Source organism: Malaya genurostris, chromosome 1, assembly GCF_030247185.1.
Source record: "Malaya genurostris strain Urasoe2022 chromosome 1, Malgen_1.1, whole genome shotgun sequence".
NCBI classification, from domain to species: Eukaryota; Metazoa; Arthropoda; class Insecta; order Diptera; family Culicidae; genus Malaya; species Malaya genurostris.
Genome location: NC_080570.1, coordinates 109,879,334 through 109,898,438, shown reverse-complemented (window position 1 = coordinate 109,898,438; position 19,105 = coordinate 109,879,334). Strand labels below are relative to the sequence as shown.

General features: G+C 25.0%; 1 protein-coding gene across 21 annotated transcripts in view; it reads left to right on the top strand.

Moving 5' to 3' along the window:
* The window catches only part of LOC131425391 (sex determination protein fruitless), a 761,905-nt gene that overhangs the window by 330,570 nt on the left and 412,230 nt on the right, over positions 1 to 19,105 (top strand). The gene's annotated exons all lie outside the window — the stretch shown is intronic.

Sequence of the window (19,105 nt, the reverse complement as noted above, 5' to 3'; positions counted from 1 at the left end):
GCACATTTCATTCACCCCGATTCTGTAAACCGACGGATTTTTGATACGAACGAATCTACACTTTCGACTTGACTGATTCGATCGACTCTCGTTCGGGAACACTTGAAATTCCGAACACTAACCATCAAAGCTGTCAACACTACTTACACGGTCTATATTATTTATATTATTCACAAATTAAAACGATTCAAATCCGAACAGAAGTAATCCGTACGCAAGTCGATCGAGTAATGTTCGAAAATTGAACAGCTCGAACGAATGATATTCGAGTTCATACCCAACTCGAACGGAATTCAGAATGGATATTGCACATTCGATCGGAATATTTTGAATCGATCGACGTACAGAATAGGGGGAGTCCCAAAGTCGATTTCAAAACAAAAATTTTTTAGATCAACCAGATTTGGACGTTTCATGTATTTCTAAGATATTTGGCATAACAAAAACTTCTTAAGTTTTGTGTTTTTTACGCAGATTTCCGAAGTTATGCGTTTGTTAAAACGGAATTTGGAACTTACGCGGTTTTTTTTCGCGGAACGTTTTTCCCACGTAAAAAGAGACCTTACCCAAGTAGCAAATGTAACTTTTTGAAATTTCAAGAGGTTCTACAATTGTTTTAGAATTGTTTTTTTATGTTAGATAAGTTCAGGAAGATTTTTAAATATATTGAAATCGGTTGTGCAACTTATCACTGTTAAGTTTTACAATACTACCGAAAAAATCACTACAGAACAATTTAAGGTACATCTAAAACAATTGTGCAGCAAATCACCAACTTGCCCACGTTGCACTAGCAGTTATAGAAGCTCTGCAAAATTTTTCACATCGTCATGTAAAAACGAAGTAACTAAAACAATTGTTCAACTTATCAGAAAAAATTTTCAAATGGCTGTCATAATTGGCATTGGGTACAATATGTGCCGAAATGGCTCTATATCTCGAGTGAAGAAAAAAATTAGTGAATTTATGCTCTCCGCAAGGCAAAAAATGATAAGCCGAATTGAAAACCTCACACTAAAAACTATTTTGCTGCCGAGTCCGCATAGTCTCGGCTGCCTCATGAAATTTTAGGTAAGTGTGTGCAGTTTTCTTCATTTTAAGAAAAACAATTCGAAACTTGCAAATAAGTTGTACCAGATTTATCTGCTTGAAATGAACGCAAAACTTGCCGACATGAGAATATTATCATAATAGTTTCAGAAATACAGCATTACATACGCAATGAAAACAAAAATCAAATCAGATAATTTGTATTCGGTTTTCATCTCGCGAAAAAATAAACAGACCTGACATCACTTTTCAAAGATATTGAACGAAAAGTTAAGTTCATCATAGTTACTCTCATAGTTATATATTACCGCTTGAGCAACTTGTTTTTGCAACTAAAGCACATAAGCTTACCAAAATAATACCTACAGTGTGTATCACAAATGTAGGATTCACAAAGATAAATGAATAAACTGTATTGTTGTTTAAGTCAATTAGTTTGATAAAAATAAAAACAAAAATTTCTCTTTTCAATATTTACATGTTTATATTTCCATTTATTTAGGTAAAATAAATCATTACGTTGGGTGCAGGGCTGGAAAAATCACCAAAAATAAAAAATCACTACTCATGCGATCAGAAACGATTTGAGTAGAAAATCGTTTTTGATGAGGATCAGCAAAAATTGTACAAAGGGGTGAGCAAATGATACAATTGTATAAATTTTGCATAATGCAGGTGATATGCGTGCGAGTGTTCAAATCGGTGAAAATTTTCTGTTTTGTCGCTTTTGGGAATCTAATGATGGGTGAAAGAGCGTGTCAATGGGGCTTCAAAATCAATCAATTTTGATGTTTCGAATGAGTGAAGGTGTTCAAATCAAATCAAAATCAAATCAAAATCAAATCAAAATCAAATCAAAATCAAATCAAAATCAAATCAAAATCAAATCAAAATCAAATCAAAATCAAATCAAAATCAAATCAAAATCAAATCAAAATCAAATCAAAATCAAATCAAAATCAAATCAAAATCAAATCAAAATCAAATCAAAATCAAATCAAAATCAAATCAAAATCAAATCAAAATCAAATCAAAATCAAATCAAAATCAAATCAAAATCAAATCAAAATCAAATCAAAATCAAATCAAAATCAAATCAAAATCAAATCAAAATCAAATCAAAATCAAATCAAAATCAAATCAAAATCAAATCAAAATCAAATCAAAATCAAATCAAAATCAAATCAAAATCAAATCAAAATCAAATCAAAATCAAATCAAAATCAAATCAAAATCAAATCAAAATCAAATCAAAATCAAATCAAAATCAAATCAAAATCAAATCAAAATCAAATCAAAATCAAATCAAAATCAAATCAAAATCAAATCAAAATCAAATCAAAATCAAATCAAAATCAAATCAAAATCAAATCAAAATCAAATCAAAATCAAATCAAAATCAAATCAAAATCAAATCAAAATCAAATCAAAATCAAATCAAAATCAAATCAAAATCAAATCAAAATCAAATCAAAATCAAATCAAAATCAAATCAAAATCAAATCAAAATCAAATCAAAATCAAATCAAAATCAAATCAAAATCAAATCAAAATCAAATCAAAATCAAATCAAAATCAAATCAAAATCAAATCAAAATCAAATCAAAATCAAATCAAAATCAAATCAAAATCAAATCAAAATCAAATCAAAATCAAATCAAAATCAAATCAAAATCAAATCAAAATCAAATCAAAATCAAATCAAAATCAAATCAAAATCAAATCAAAATCAAATCAAAATCAAATCAAAATCAAATCAAAATCAAATCAAAATCAAATCAAAATCAAATCAAAATCAAATCAAAATCAAATCAAAATCAAATCAAAATCAAATCAAAATCAAATCAAAATCAAATCAAAATCAAATCAAAATCAAATCAAAATCAAATCAAAATCAAATCAAAATCAAATCAAAATCAAATCAAAATCAAATCAAAATCAAATCAAAATCAAATCAAAATCAAATCAAAATCAAATCAAAATCAAATCAAAATCAAATCAAAATCAAATCAAAATCAAATCAAAATCAAATCAAAATCAAATCAAAATCAAATCAAAATCAAATCAAAATCAAATCAAAATCAAATCAAAATCAAATCAAAATCAAATCAAAATCAAATCAAAATCAAATCAAAATCAAATCAAAATCAAATCAAAATCAAATCAAAATCAAATCAAAATCAAATCAAAATCAAATCAAAATCAAATCAAAATCAAATCAAAATCAAATCAAAATCAAATCAAAATCAAATCAAAATCAAATCAAAATCAAATCAAAATCAAATCAAAATCAAATCAAAATCAAATCAAAATCAAATCAAAATCAAATCAAAATCAAATCAAAATCAAATCAAAATCAAATCAAAATCAAATCAAAATCAAATCAAAATCAAATCAAAATCAAATCAAAATCAAATCAAAATCAAATCAAAATCAAATCAAAATCAAATCAAAATCAAATCAAAATCAAATCAAAATCAAATCAAAATCAAATCAAAATCAAATCAAAATCAAATCAAAATCAAATCAAAATCAAATCAAAATCAAATCAAAATCAAATCAAAATCAAATCAAAATCAAATCAAAATCAAATCAAAATCAAATCAAAATCAAATCAAAATCAAATCAAAATCAAATCAAAATCAAATCAAAATCAAATCAAAATCAAATCAAAATCAAATCAAAATCAAATCAAAATCAAATCAAAATCAAATCAAAATCAAATCAAAATCAAATCAAAATCAAATCAAAATCAAATCAAAATCAAATCAAAATCAAATCAAAATCAAATCAAAATCAAATCAAAATCAAATCAAAATCAAATCAAAATCAAATCAAAATCAAATCAAAATCAAATCAAAATCAAATCAAAATCAAATCAAAATCAAATCAAAATCAAATCAAAATCAAATCAAAATCAAATCAAAATCAAATCAAAATCAAATCAAAATCAAATCAAAATCAAATCAAAATCAAATCAAAATCAAATCAAAATCAAATCAAAATCAAATCAAAATCAAATCAAAATCAAATCAAAATCAAATCAAAATCAAATCAAAATCAAATCAAAATCAAATCAAAATCAAATCAAAATCAAATCAAAATCAAATCAAAATCAAATCAAAATCAAATCAAAATCAAATCAAAATCAAATCAAAATCAAATCAAAATCAAATCAAAATCAAATCAAAATCAAATCAAAATCAAATCAAAATCAAATCAAAATCAAATCAAAATCAAATCAAAATCAAATCAAAATCAAATCAAAATCAAATCAAAATCAAATCAAAATCAAATCAAAATCAAATCAAAATCAAATCAAAATCAAATCAAAATCAAATCAAAATCAAATCAAAATCAAATCAAAATCAAATCAAAATCAAATCAAAATCAAATCAAAATCAAATCAAAATCAAATCAAAATCAAATCAAAATCAAATCAAAATCAAATCAAAATCAAATCAAAATCAAATCAAAATCAAATCAAAATCAAATCAAAATCAAATCAAAATCAAATCAAAATCAAATCAAAATCAAATCAAAATCAAATCAAAATCAAATCAAAATCAAATCAAAATCAAATCAAAATCAAATCAAAATCAAATCAAAATCAAATCAAAATCAAATCAAAATCAAATCAAAATCAAATCAAAATCAAATCAAAATCAAATCAAAATCAAATCAAAATCAAATCAAAATCAAATCAAAATCAAATCAAAATCAAATCAAAATCAAATCAAAATCAAATCAAAATCAAATCAAAATCAAATCAAAATCAAATCAAAATCAAATCAAAATCAAATCAAAATCAAATCAAAATCAAATCAAAATCAAATCAAAATCAAATCAAAATCAAATCAAAATCAAATCAAAATCAAATCAAAATCAAATCAAAATCAAATCAAAATCAAATCAAAATCAAATCAAAATCAAATCAAAATCAAATCAAAATCAAATCAAAATCAAATCAAAATCAAATCAAAATCAAATCAAAATCAAATCAAAATCAAATCAAAATCAAATCAAAATCAAATCAAAATCAAATCAAAATCAAATCAAAATCAAATCAAAATCAAATCAAAATCAAATCAAAATCAAATCAAAATCAAATCAAAATCAAATCAAAATCAAATCAAAATCAAATCAAAATCAAATCAAAATCAAATCAAAATCAAATCAAAATCAAATCAAAATCAAATCAAAATCAAATCAAAATCAAATCAAAATCAAATCAAAATCAAATCAAAATCAAATCAAAATCAAATCAAAATCAAATCAAAATCAAATCAAAATCAAATCAAAATCAAATCAAAATCAAATCAAAATCAAATCAAAATCAAATCAAAATCAAATCAAAATCAAATCAAAATCAAATCAAAATCAAATCAAAATCAAATCAAAATCAAATCAAAATCAAATCAAAATCAAATCAAAATCAAATCAAAATCAAATCAAAATCAAATCAAAATCAAATCAAAATCAAATCAAAATCAAATCAAAATCAAATCAAAATCAAATCAAAATCAAATCAAAATCAAATCAAAATCAAATCAAAATCAAATCAAAATCAAATCAAAATCAAATCAAAATCAAATCAAAATCAAATCAAAATCAAATCAAAATCAAATCAAAATCAAATCAAAATCAAATCAAAATCAAATCAAAATCAAATCAAAATCAAATCAAAATCAAATCAAAATCAAATCAAAATCAAATCAAAATCAAATCAAAATCAAATCAAAATCAAATCAAAATCAAATCAAAATCAAATCAAAATCAAATCAAAATCAAATCAAAATCAAATCAAAATCAAATCAAAATCAAATCAAAATCAAATCAAAATCAAATCAAAATCAAATCAAAATCAAATCAAAATCAAATCAAAATCAAATCAAAATCAAATCAAAATCAAATCAAAATCAAATCAAAATCAAATCAAAATCAAATCAAAATCAAATCAAAATCAAATCAAAATCAAATCAAAATCAAATCAAAATCAAATCAAAATCAAATCAAAATCAAATCAAAATCAAATCAAAATCAAATCAAAATCAAATCAAAATCAAATCAAAATCAAATCAAAATCAAATCAAAATCAAATCAAAATCAAATCAAAATCAAATCAAAATCAAATCAAAATCAAATCAAAATCAAATCAAAATCAAATCAAAATCAAATCAAAATCAAATCAAAATCAAATCAAAATCAAATCAAAATCAAATCAAAATCAAATCAAAATCAAATCAAAATCAAATCAAAATCAAATCAAAATCAAATCAAAATCAAATCAAAATCAAATCAAAATCAAATCAAAATCAAATCAAAATCAAATCAAAATCAAATCAAAATCAAATCAAAATCAAATCAAAATCAAATCAAAATCAAATCAAAATCAAATCAAAATCAAATCAAAATCAAATCAAAATCAAATCAAAATCAAATCAAAATCAAATCAAAATCAAATCAAAATCAAATCAAAATCAAATCAAAATCAAATCAAAATCAAATCAAAATCAAATCAAAATCAAATCAAAATCAAATCAAAATCAAATCAAAATCAAATCAAAATCAAATCAAAATCAAATCAAAATCAAATCAAAATCAAATCAAAATCAAATCAAAATCAAATCAAAATCAAATCAAAATCAAATCAAAATCAAATCAAAATCAAATCAAAATCAAATCAAAATCAAATCAAAATCAAATCAAAATCAAATCAAAATCAAATCAAAATCAAATCAAAATCAAATCAAAATCAAATCAAAATCAAATCAAAATCAAATCAAAATCAAATCAAAATCAAATCAAAATCAAATCAAAATCAAATCAAAATCAAATCAAAATCAAATCAAAATCAAATCAAAATCAAATCAAAATCAAATCAAAATCAAATCAAAATCAAATCAAAATCAAATCAAAATCAAATCAAAATCAAATCAAAATCAAATCAAAATCAAATCAAAATCAAATCAAAATCAAATCAAAATCAAATCAAAATCAAATCAAAATCAAATCAAAATCAAATCAAAATCAAATCAAAATCAAATCAAAATCAAATCAAAATCAAATCAAAATCAAATCAAAATCAAATCAAAATCAAATCAAAATCAAATCAAAATCAAATCAAAATCAAATCAAAATCAAATCAAAATCAAATCAAAATCAAATCAAAATCAAATCAAAATCAAATCAAAATCAAATCAAAATCAAATCAAAATCAAATCAAAATCAAATCAAAATCAAATCAAAATCAAATCAAAATCAAATCAAAATCAAATCAAAATCAAATCAAAATCAAATCAAAATCAAATCAAAATCAAATCAAAATCAAATCAAAATCAAATCAAAATCAAATCAAAATCAAATCAAAATCAAATCAAAATCAAATCAAAATCAAATCAAAATCAAATCAAAATCAAATCAAAATCAAATCAAAATCAAATCAAAATCAAATCAAAATCAAATCAAAATCAAATCAAAATCAAATCAAAATCAAATCAAAATCAAATCAAAATCAAATCAAAATCAAATCAAAATCAAATCAAAATCAAATCAAAATCAAATCAAAATCAAATCAAAATCAAATCAAAATCAAATCAAAATCAAATCAAAATCAAATCAAAATCAAATCAAAATCAAATCAAAATCAAATCAAAATCAAATCAAAATCAAATCAAAATCAAATCAAAATCAAATCAAAATCAAATCAAAATCAAATCAAAATCAAATCAAAATCAAATCAAAATCAAATCAAAATCAAATCAAAATCAAATCAAAATCAAATCAAAATCAAATCAAAATCAAATCAAAATCAAATCAAAATCAAATCAAAATCAAATCAAAATCAAATCAAAATCAAATCAAAATCAAATCAAAATCAAATCAAAATCAAATCAAAATCAAATCAAAATCAAATCAAAATCAAATCAAAATCAAATCAAAATCAAATCAAAATCAAATCAAAATCAAATCAAAATCAAATCAAAATCAAATCAAAATCAAATCAAAATCAAATCAAAATCAAATCAAAATCAAATCAAAATCAAATCAAAATCAAATCAAAATCAAATCAAAATCAAATCAAAATCAAATCAAAATCAAATCAAAATCAAATCAAAATCAAATCAAAATCAAATCAAAATCAAATCAAAATCAAATCAAAATCAAATCAAAATCAAATCAAAATCAAATCAAAATCAAATCAAAATCAAATCAAAATCAAATCAAAATCAAATCAAAATCAAATCAAAATCAAATCAAAATCAAATCAAAATCAAATCAAAATCAAATCAAAATCAAATCAAAATCAAATCAAAATCAAATCAAAATCAAATCAAAATCAAATCAAAATCAAATCAAAATCAAATCAAAATCAAATCAAAATCAAATCAAAATCAAATCAAAATCAAATCAAAATCAAATCAAAATCAAATCAAAATCAAATCAAAATCAAATCAAAATCAAATCAAAATCAAATCAAAATCAAATCAAAATCAAATCAAAATCAAATCAAAATCAAATCAAAATCAAATCAAAATCAAATCAAAATCAAATCAAAATCAAATCAAAATCAAATCAAAATCAAATCAAAATCAAATCAAAATCAAATCAAAATCAAATCAAAATCAAATCAAAATCAAATCAAAATCAAATCAAAATCAAATCAAAATCAAATCAAAATCAAATCAAAATCAAATCAAAATCAAATCAAAATCAAATCAAAATCAAATCAAAATCAAATCAAAATCAAATCAAAATCAAATCAAAATCAAATCAAAATCAAATCAAAATCAAATCAAAATCAAATCAAAATCAAATCAAAATCAAATCAAAATCAAATCAAAATCAAATCAAAATCAAATCAAAATCAAATCAAAATCAAATCAAAATCAAATCAAAATCAAATCAAAATCAAATCAAAATCAAATCAAAATCAAATCAAAATCAAATCAAAATCAAATCAAAATCAAATCAAAATCAAATCAAAATCAAATCAAAATCAAATCAAAATCAAATCAAAATCAAATCAAAATCAAATCAAAATCAAATCAAAATCAAATCAAAATCAAATCAAAATCAAATCAAAATCAAATCAAAATCAAATCAAAATCAAATCAAAATCAAATCAAAATCAAATCAAAATCAAATCAAAATCAAATCAAAATCAAATCAAAATCAAATCAAAATCAAATCAAAATCAAATCAAAATCAAATCAAAATCAAATCAAAATCAAATCAAAATCAAATCAAAATCAAATCAAAATCAAATCAAAATCAAATCAAAATCAAATCAAAATCAAATCAAAATCAAATCAAAATCAAATCAAAATCAAATCAAAATCAAATCAAAATCAAATCAAAATCAAATCAAAATCAAATCAAAATCAAATCAAAATCAAATCAAAATCAAATCAAAATCAAATCAAAATCAAATCAAAATCAAATCAAAATCAAATCAAAATCAAATCAAAATCAAATCAAAATCAAATCAAAATCAAATCAAAATCAAATCAAAATCAAATCAAAATCAAATCAAAATCAAATCAAAATCAAATCAAAATCAAATCAAAATCAAATCAAAATCAAATCAAAATCAAATCAAAATCAAATCAAAATCAAATCAAAATCAAATCAAAATCAAATCAAAATCAAATCAAAATCAAATCAAAATCAAATCAAAATCAAATCAAAATCAAATCAAAATCAAATCAAAATCAAATCAAAATCAAATCAAAATCAAATCAAAATCAAATCAAAATCAAATCAAAATCAAATCAAAATCAAATCAAAATCAAATCAAAATCAAATCAAAATCAAATCAAAATCAAATCAAAATCAAATCAAAATCAAATCAAAATCAAATCAAAATCAAATCAAAATCAAATCAAAATCAAATCAAAATCAAATCAAAATCAAATCAAAATCAAATCAAAATCAAATCAAAATCAAATCAAAATCAAATCAAAATCAAATCAAAATCAAATCAAAATCAAATCAAAATCAAATCAAAATCAAATCAAAATCAAATCAAAATCAAATCAAAATCAAATCAAAATCAAATCAAAATCAAATCAAAATCAAATCAAAATCAAATCAAAATCAAATCAAAATCAAATCAAAATCAAATCAAAATCAAATCAAAATCAAATCAAAATCAAATCAAAATCAAATCAAAATCAAATCAAAATCAAATCAAAATCAAATCAAAATCAAATCAAAATCAAATCAAAATCAAATCAAAATCAAATCAAAATCAAATCAAAATCAAATCAAAATCAAATCAAAATCAAATCAAAATCAAATCAAAATCAAATCAAAATCAAATCAAAATCAAATCAAAATCAAATCAAAATCAAATCAAAATCAAATCAAAATCAAATCAAAATCAAATCAAAATCAAATCAAAATCAAATCAAAATCAAATCAAAATCAAATCAAAATCAAATCAAAATCAAATCAAAATCAAATCAAAATCAAATCAAAATCAAATCAAAATCAAATCAAAATCAAATCAAAATCAAATCAAAATCAAATCAAAATCAAATCAAAATCAAATCAAAATCAAATCAAAATCAAATCAAAATCAAATCAAAATCAAATCAAAATCAAATCAAAATCAAATCAAAATCAAATCAAAATCAAATCAAAATCAAATCAAAATCAAATCAAAATCAAATCAAAATCAAATCAAAATCAAATCAAAATCAAATCAAAATCAAATCAAAATCAAATCAAAATCAAATCAAAATCAAATCAAAATCAAATCAAAATCAAATCAAAATCAAATCAAAATCAAATCAAAATCAAATCAAAATCAAATCAAAATCAAATCAAAATCAAATCAAAATCAAATCAAAATCAAATCAAAATCAAATCAAAATCAAATCAAAATCAAATCAAAATCAAATCAAAATCAAATCAAAATCAAATCAAAATCAAATCAAAATCAAATCAAAATCAAATCAAAATCAAATCAAAATCAAATCAAAATCAAATCAAAATCAAATCAAAATCAAATCAAAATCAAATCAAAATCAAATCAAAATCAAATCAAAATCAAATCAAAATCAAATCAAAATCAAATCAAAATCAAATCAAAATCAAATCAAAATCAAATCAAAATCAAATCAAAATCAAATCAAAATCAAATCAAAATCAAATCAAAATCAAATCAAAATCAAATCAAAATCAAATCAAAATCAAATCAAAATCAAATCAAAATCAAATCAAAATCAAATCAAAATCAAATCAAAATCAAATCAAAATCAAATCAAAATCAAATCAAAATCAAATCAAAATCAAATCAAAATCAAATCAAAATCAAATCAAAATCAAATCAAAATCAAATCAAAATCAAATCAAAATCAAATCAAAATCAAATCAAAATCAAATCAAAATCAAATCAAAATCAAATCAAAATCAAATCAAAATCAAATCAAAATCAAATCAAAATCAAATCAAAATCAAATCAAAATCAAATCAAAATCAAATCAAAATCAAATCAAAATCAAATCAAAATCAAATCAAAATCAAATCAAAATCAAATCAAAATCAAATCAAAATCAAATCAAAATCAAATCAAAATCAAATCAAAATCAAATCAAAATCAAATCAAAATCAAATCAAAATCAAATCAAAATCAAATCAAAATCAAATCAAAATCAAATCAAAATCAAATCAAAATCAAATCAAAATCAAATCAAAATCAAATCAAAATCAAATCAAAATCAAATCAAAATCAAATCAAAATCAAATCAAAATCAAATCAAAATCAAATCAAAATCAAATCAAAATCAAATCAAAATCAAATCAAAATCAAATCAAAATCAAATCAAAATCAAATCAAAATCAAATCAAAATCAAATCAAAATCAAATCAAAATCAAATCAAAATCAAATCAAAATCAAATCAAAATCAAATCAAAATCAAATCAAAATCAAATCAAAATCAAATCAAAATCAAATCAAAATCAAATCAAAATCAAATCAAAATCAAATCAAAATCAAATCAAAATCAAATCGAAATCAAATCAAAATCAAATCGAAATCAAATCAAAATCAAATCAAAATCAAATCAAAATCAAATCAAAATCAAATCAAAATCAAATCAAAATCAAATCAAAATCAAATCAAAATCAAATCAAAATCAAACAAATTTATATATTTGATAGAAAATAATTATGAAACTGAATATACATTTCTACTTTATGAAATGTAATAACATGAATTGTAATGCAGTTATAAAATTTAAATTTAGAACTCTAATTTGTATCTTTTGTATGTATTTTGCTAAAGCCGGTATTAAAGCAGTCCCTAGAGCGACTATAATGCTAATTGGTGATATTATGCTGTCCAGATTGGAAACCTGGGGAGTGTTGCAATGGTCGTATTAGTGACGGCGCAAAAAAGGTGCGAAAACTTCAAAACTGTCGCTAAAAATATTTCAATTTGTAAGTGTTTTAGTTGATGGCAAAACAAAGTGACTATAATCCGGTTTTCGGTAATAGTTGTCAAAAATCTTCTAAATGAAACTTATATTGTTTTCTTAAATATGTCCATAAAAAAGTCATCATTACAATACTAGGTATATACCCTTGCAGCAAATAGAAATTCTTAAAAAGTCATCGAATTCGAAAACAATGCCTTTTGTTCTAAATATTTGCATACTGATCTTAAATCGTTTAGAATATTAGAAGGCAAAACATGATCAAAATCAGACTGTCGTTTATTGTGAGGGTTTCTAATGGAAAATGAAGACGATCTGATTTACAGTCGCATTTATACAAGTTTATCATACATTCTTTAAACAGTTTGTATCTCATTTCACATATAGTGCCATTAGAATTAATATCGATTCACAGAATGTCATTTATATCATCTATTGTTTTTTTTTTAAATTAAGACGTTTATCACCCAACTAATAATGCTGAATTATTTGCGTGTGAAATGATCAACTATCCATTTGAACATCCTCCCGCATTCAATGCGTTGGAATTAATTCGTTTACAAATCCCATTGACACACTTATTCACCCATCATTCTTGAAAGAAACATATATGAAAAAATTCATCGATTTGAACAGTCTCTCGCGTAAACAAAATTAAAACTTTTTCATTTGATTCAATTCGTTTCGTTTAGATTTAAGATTTTTTTTATTAACTATTACCCAAGTAAAAATGTTGACAAAAGGTTTGCCTTGTGGCCTAATATAAAAATATATAATATGAAGGAAACATAAAACAACTTTTGATATCGTTTGATTCGATTTGATTTTTGATTGATAATCCTATTGACAGGCTCTGTCACCCATCATTAGATTACCAAAAGCGACAAAATAGAAAATTTTCTTCGATTTGAACACCTCCACTCATTCGAAACATCAAAATTGATTGATTTTGAAGCCCCATTGACACGCTCTTTCACCCATCGTTAGATTCCCAAAAGCGACAAAATAGAAATTTTTCTCCGATTTGAACACCTCCACGCATTCGAAACATCAAAATTTATTGCTTTTGAAGTCCCATTGACACGCCCTATTACGTACCGCTAATCTTTTGTTGGATGCATAATTTTCTATTGTCATCAATTTTCGCACCCCTCACCAGATGAAACACAACATCAACGATTTAAAAAGTAAATCAATTTGCATTCATGTCTGATCACAATCACGTTTGATTTTTGTCACAATGCTCAAAACAGATCAAATCATCCAATGATTGATCTTACAAAAATCTAGATCAGCTGTGTTTCAAAATCAGCAGTGATTTTGTGTAACGGAAGATCATTGCCGATCGTCCTAGATGTGATTTGGAGATGACTGATCAACTGATCGTAAAAAGATCAGATCAGTAGTGATCTTTAAAGGAAAGATCACAAGTGATTCATGATCAGTAGTGATCGTGATTTGATGATTTTTTGATCGTGATTTTGCCAGCCCTGGTTGGGTGAACCATTTTCTTTTCAACACACTGTTACCCTCGATGCCATAATGGAAAATATTGAAGAAGAATTCATTTCAAGATTTTTCATAATAATTGAATCATCAATATGATTAAAATCCTCTGAAAAGGTGTATGAATGTTTGATAGCTTTCTTATACATATTCCAAACACTATCTCGATCATATTCATTGAAAAGAATCGATTGTTATTTTCATAGAAATTGATGTTCAATCATCAAAAAACGTACATTCAAAGGCGCTTGAAAATTTCAGGCGTACAAAGACATGTTTCACCATAAAAATGCAGTTCGTTGTCGATTTTCTATTTACTAAAACATAAAAGATCAATTCTACAATATGTAGTATTACCATTTATTTATGTGCAGAATATTTTTAAAGTTTCATGTTTGTTTTACGGGCAGTGTGAAACTTATTCATTAGAAATTATGTTTGCTATGTTTTTGTAAACATCAATTCAATTCTTGTTTACATTACGAAGTAGTTTCCATGAGTTTCACAATTGTGTTTTCGCTGATTTAATTGCTGCATTTGTGATGGGATCGATGCATGAGTTTTTGTATAAGTTGCACAATAATTGTGAATAAATGTTCGTAACAACGGAAGTACTTAAAGATATGTTGCACAACAAAGAAAAATTGCGCTTTTTCCATAACACAACAGTCACCAGAATAGAAATATAAACTAAATTGATAAATTTCACAATCAGTAGAAAAATACAGGACAGCAACTTAACGTGCTACTTGGGTAGTTTTACGTACACCCATTTTTGCAGAATACGTCGCAATTAGAGCACAGTGGCGCTAAATGTGATTAACTTTTTAAAGTTAACTCCTGTTAGAAAAAATAAGTGAACTGCTGAAACAAGACTCAATTTATTATGTTTATTAAAATAATGCTACACTTTTTTCAAACTGAACGATTCTTTCCATTCTCTCGCTTACTAATATCTTTGAAGAATTTTTCAACCATTTGTGGGCAGTGCTGTAAAACTTCATTCAACTCAATTGAAATCGAATGCCGAGCACTCTACTGCAGTAAACTTCACATTCTAATACACACTTTTCGCAGTCGCATAGAAGGGGCATCCAGGGTTGCCACATATACAGATTAATCTGCATTTTACAGATTTTTTTCAGATAAATTTGTGACCAAGATTCTGTATATGAAGATTACAGATTTTTGGCAAAAAATACAGATTTGTACAGATTTTTGATAGGGTGGCTTAACAATTGAATAAAGATCAAGTTTAAATATATTAAATAATGGTATTGATTATTTTTCCAAAGTGAAAACATTATCCTGATTGTGTGTTAATTCTAAAAAGACGATAAAACTAAATTTAAAAGAGTATGTTAAAGACAGTAAACACAGATGTTCTATCTGCAAATAAAGATTTGTTTATGCTTACTTTTATTTACAACTAGTGTAGCGTAATTGCTTATGCTTTCAAAAATTGCTTCTGATAAGATGAAAAGATGATGGCCTCGGCCATAACGTAAGGTAGTAAAGATGAAAGATTGTCAATTGATCAAACAGATTAAATTTTACTTTCAGATTGGATTTTGAAAGTTTTTCATCAAATCATTATTTCGAGAGGCTCCAACGCAAAAACAACTTCCAGCGTTTTTTCAACTACAAAATCATAAAATTCAGACTAAGAAAAGTTCTGGTTTCATTAAATTTGGGTTCTAAAGAGTTTTTCATTCCGTTGTGCTTCGATTTCTTATCACTTCTATATACAGATCTTCAATACAGGTTTTTGAGCTCCCGATGCAGATTCACAGATTTTTCTTCTGAAAAATGCAGATTTAAATGTGGCAACCCTGGGGGCATCATCCCGTCCTCTATTCGTTTCTCTCTCTCTCTCTCTCAACCGAAGCTCAGTTCAATCTCCGTCAGTTTATCTCTAAAAGTAACAAAATATCTCTTACAATTGAATGAGAGAGCTGCCTTGAAGTGAGGTTCATATAAACATTCGAATTGGTTCAAAAAAGGCGGGTGGGTAATGTCAGAGACATAACTGGTTGTCGTGAATACGAAAACAACTGACATGTTCCTTAACACTTCCGAATATCAATTAGTTGATCAATTGTATGAATTATGCAAGCATTCCCCTTTTCCACATTTTTCGCAAAAACAAAGAAGGCTTCACTTGATCTCGATTACTGTGAATTTCACACAGCGAAAAGTGCAAAAATCTAGATCTAGTTCTAGATTTGCACTAAACTGAGGATATTTCCTTTTGATTTGCGAACAACAAATCCTAATAGTTCTTCAGAAAACTTTTAGAGCCATTAGAACGGCTGATTTTTTATAATGCTCTCCAACGTTGCTTTTTCATCCATCGAAATTACTGGCAGCTGTGACGTAATCGCTCTTGTCGAAACCGAAGCTAGCTGTGCAGACGACACAAAACACATCTGCTCGCAGTGGCGATAGAATCCAAACTGATTCAATTTTTGTTAAGAGATTTCCTTTCATGTGATTTCGTTTGTAGCTTTTTCACTAATGGGCGGTCCTAACGGCTATAAAAATAGCCGCGTATAGAATTTTAATGTCGATTATTTCATTTCAGATTTGCATAATTTATTGAAAGAAACTATCAATATGCTGTAGGGATTCGTTTCTAGCATTCAGAAGGACCAAATTGAGGAACTCACTACGATATTCACCACTTTTCGGAACATGTTTCTTGAACGATTTGTTGTACAGCAGCAGCTATTTTCTTCTCTTCCTCAGAACGCGTTCTGATTGGCTGGTGTTGACATGGGTCAAATGAGATAGGTTTTTCAATAGTGTACTATTGAAATACTTCAATGCTTTTGCTATACACGTTTAAGTTGAAAAATTTCGATTCTATTGGTAGTTAGATTATATAAATCCTTCCACAGATCACTGAGCTATGAGCTTTCAAAATACGAGAAAGGCAAACGCGCCATATGAATTATCCTCTTTGATACTCGTTTATACCAAACATTTCAGAAAAGTTTAATTTTGAATTATTTGAGATTATGTAACACAACTGAAAATTTTATCATAAAATTGTGATCATATTTCCGATGGCATGTAGCAAAAATTATGTTGATTCGTTAGATACAACAAGAGATATTCACGATCAAAAACTTATCATTCTCTCAGAGGGTAAATTTTGAAAAGGCACCCCATAGTAAAGTAAGTCGTATTCACGACAAAATAGATTAGAGGTAAACCAGCCATGATAACTTAAATATAAATTGCAAAATAAACATAAATTAATTGTTTTTTCTTTTAGTTTTTATTTTTAATATTTTGATACACATCTTAATACATTTCAAACAGCTGATATTATAGATTTTAACTTGCTGGTGATAATTGAAAACTCCACCGCCACCCTCTTTTTATCATTATGGGCGGAGAGAGTTTTGTGCTATTTATTTGATTTTAATGCGTTGAGTTTCTCTTTTAAGGATCGCTTTTTTGGAAACTTGTTTGTCCCGGCTTGACGGTTCAATGCATAGGGCGCTGGTCTTACAAGGCAGTTGTCGTATGTTCGAGCCCCGACCTGGAAGGATTCTTAGTGTCAGTAGGATCCATAGTACTAGCCATGCAATGATTCTGTACACTAAGAATCGGCTGCGAAGTCTGTTGAAACAGAAAGGCCAAATTCCACAAAGGCAATGTAATGCCAGAACTTTGCTTTTTTGTTTGAAGTTTGTCGGAAAAAGGCTCTTTTTTGTGAGCGAGGAACTTCAGAAAATCATTTTTCGAAAACTCCAAAATTGAAATAAAAAATGAGTATCGAATATTCTTAGAGCAAATTCAGCAGCTAGGAGTTCTATATGGAAGATCTATACACGGAACGACCGAAATTAGCTCTGCGGCTAATTCGTATTACTGTTTTTGAATTAGTTGATTTTAACAACAAAATTTCCAAAATAACTATAAAATTAGTTAAAATTTAGAATTTACTGTGCTGAAAAAAACTCTTATTTTTAGAGAATGTGTTTAGCTGGCGAATATTCTGGACACAAACCGGCAATAATTCAATCCAACACGAAATTCTCATTGACAACTAATTTCGTTATTAAAATCAGAAACTTTGATTCTATTTATCTATCACCGTCATTACTGAAGGACAGCAGTGTCAAAGCAAAACAATCCATTAAAAAGCTAAAAGGGACAGTCTTGTTGAAACTGCTCGCAAATTGTTTAGTAGTTTTTCGAATGTGTTACGATATATCCCTATATAAATTTCTAAACCGATATGTAAAAATGACGTAAACTGTTAGTGGAAAGTGTATTTATTCAGAATTTGTGCGCAGTTGAAGCGATTGTGGGTAATAATGTTTTTACGCGAAACAGTGAAGTGAGTTTCGAATGTTGCACTCTAATTGTACACGTCAAATGATGTTTTTTTGTATCTTCTCATTCCGGGCTACACCTTCCGGTGTACTACTTGTATTCGGTTTTTGTTTTCCGAGAGCTCAAAGTTTTCAGTGAGAGAGTCGATTTCGCGAAGTCGAATGAAGAAAACAGCGACTTAGAAGTAAAATGTTCAAAAAGTAGTTTATGTTTCGCTTATGTCTTTTTCTCCAAAACAACATCGTATTTATACCTGCAAATATAGAAAATATAACCGGTAGTAGTGTGCCAATAATATAAAATTTTTTTCGGTAGTAGTGTGCCATCTAGTGGCTAGTAGTCATTACGGTGTTAACGAGCGCCATATAGCTGCTAATTGCAGAAACCAATTCAACCATTTATGTTGGTTGAAAACAACGTTTTATTTCTCTAATTCAACTAAAAAATTAGTTGAATGGAAATGAAGCGTGCCTTAGCTAAGAAATGACAGCACGTTTAATTGGTGAATTCAACTAAAAAAATAGCCATTTCAACAAATATTTTATTATTATTAAGAGAATTAGAATTAAAAAATCTAAATTAGCAAAAGTAAGATTTTTTTAGTTGTCTCAAAAAATAACTAACTAAAATCAGAAAATCAACTAATTTTTTCGCCAAAACGCTAATTTCGGTCTTTCCGTGTAATAGAACAGAAACTGGAACAAACGTATCCCCAGCAAGCCGTTCTAGTTTTATTTATTCGACCAGTTCTTCT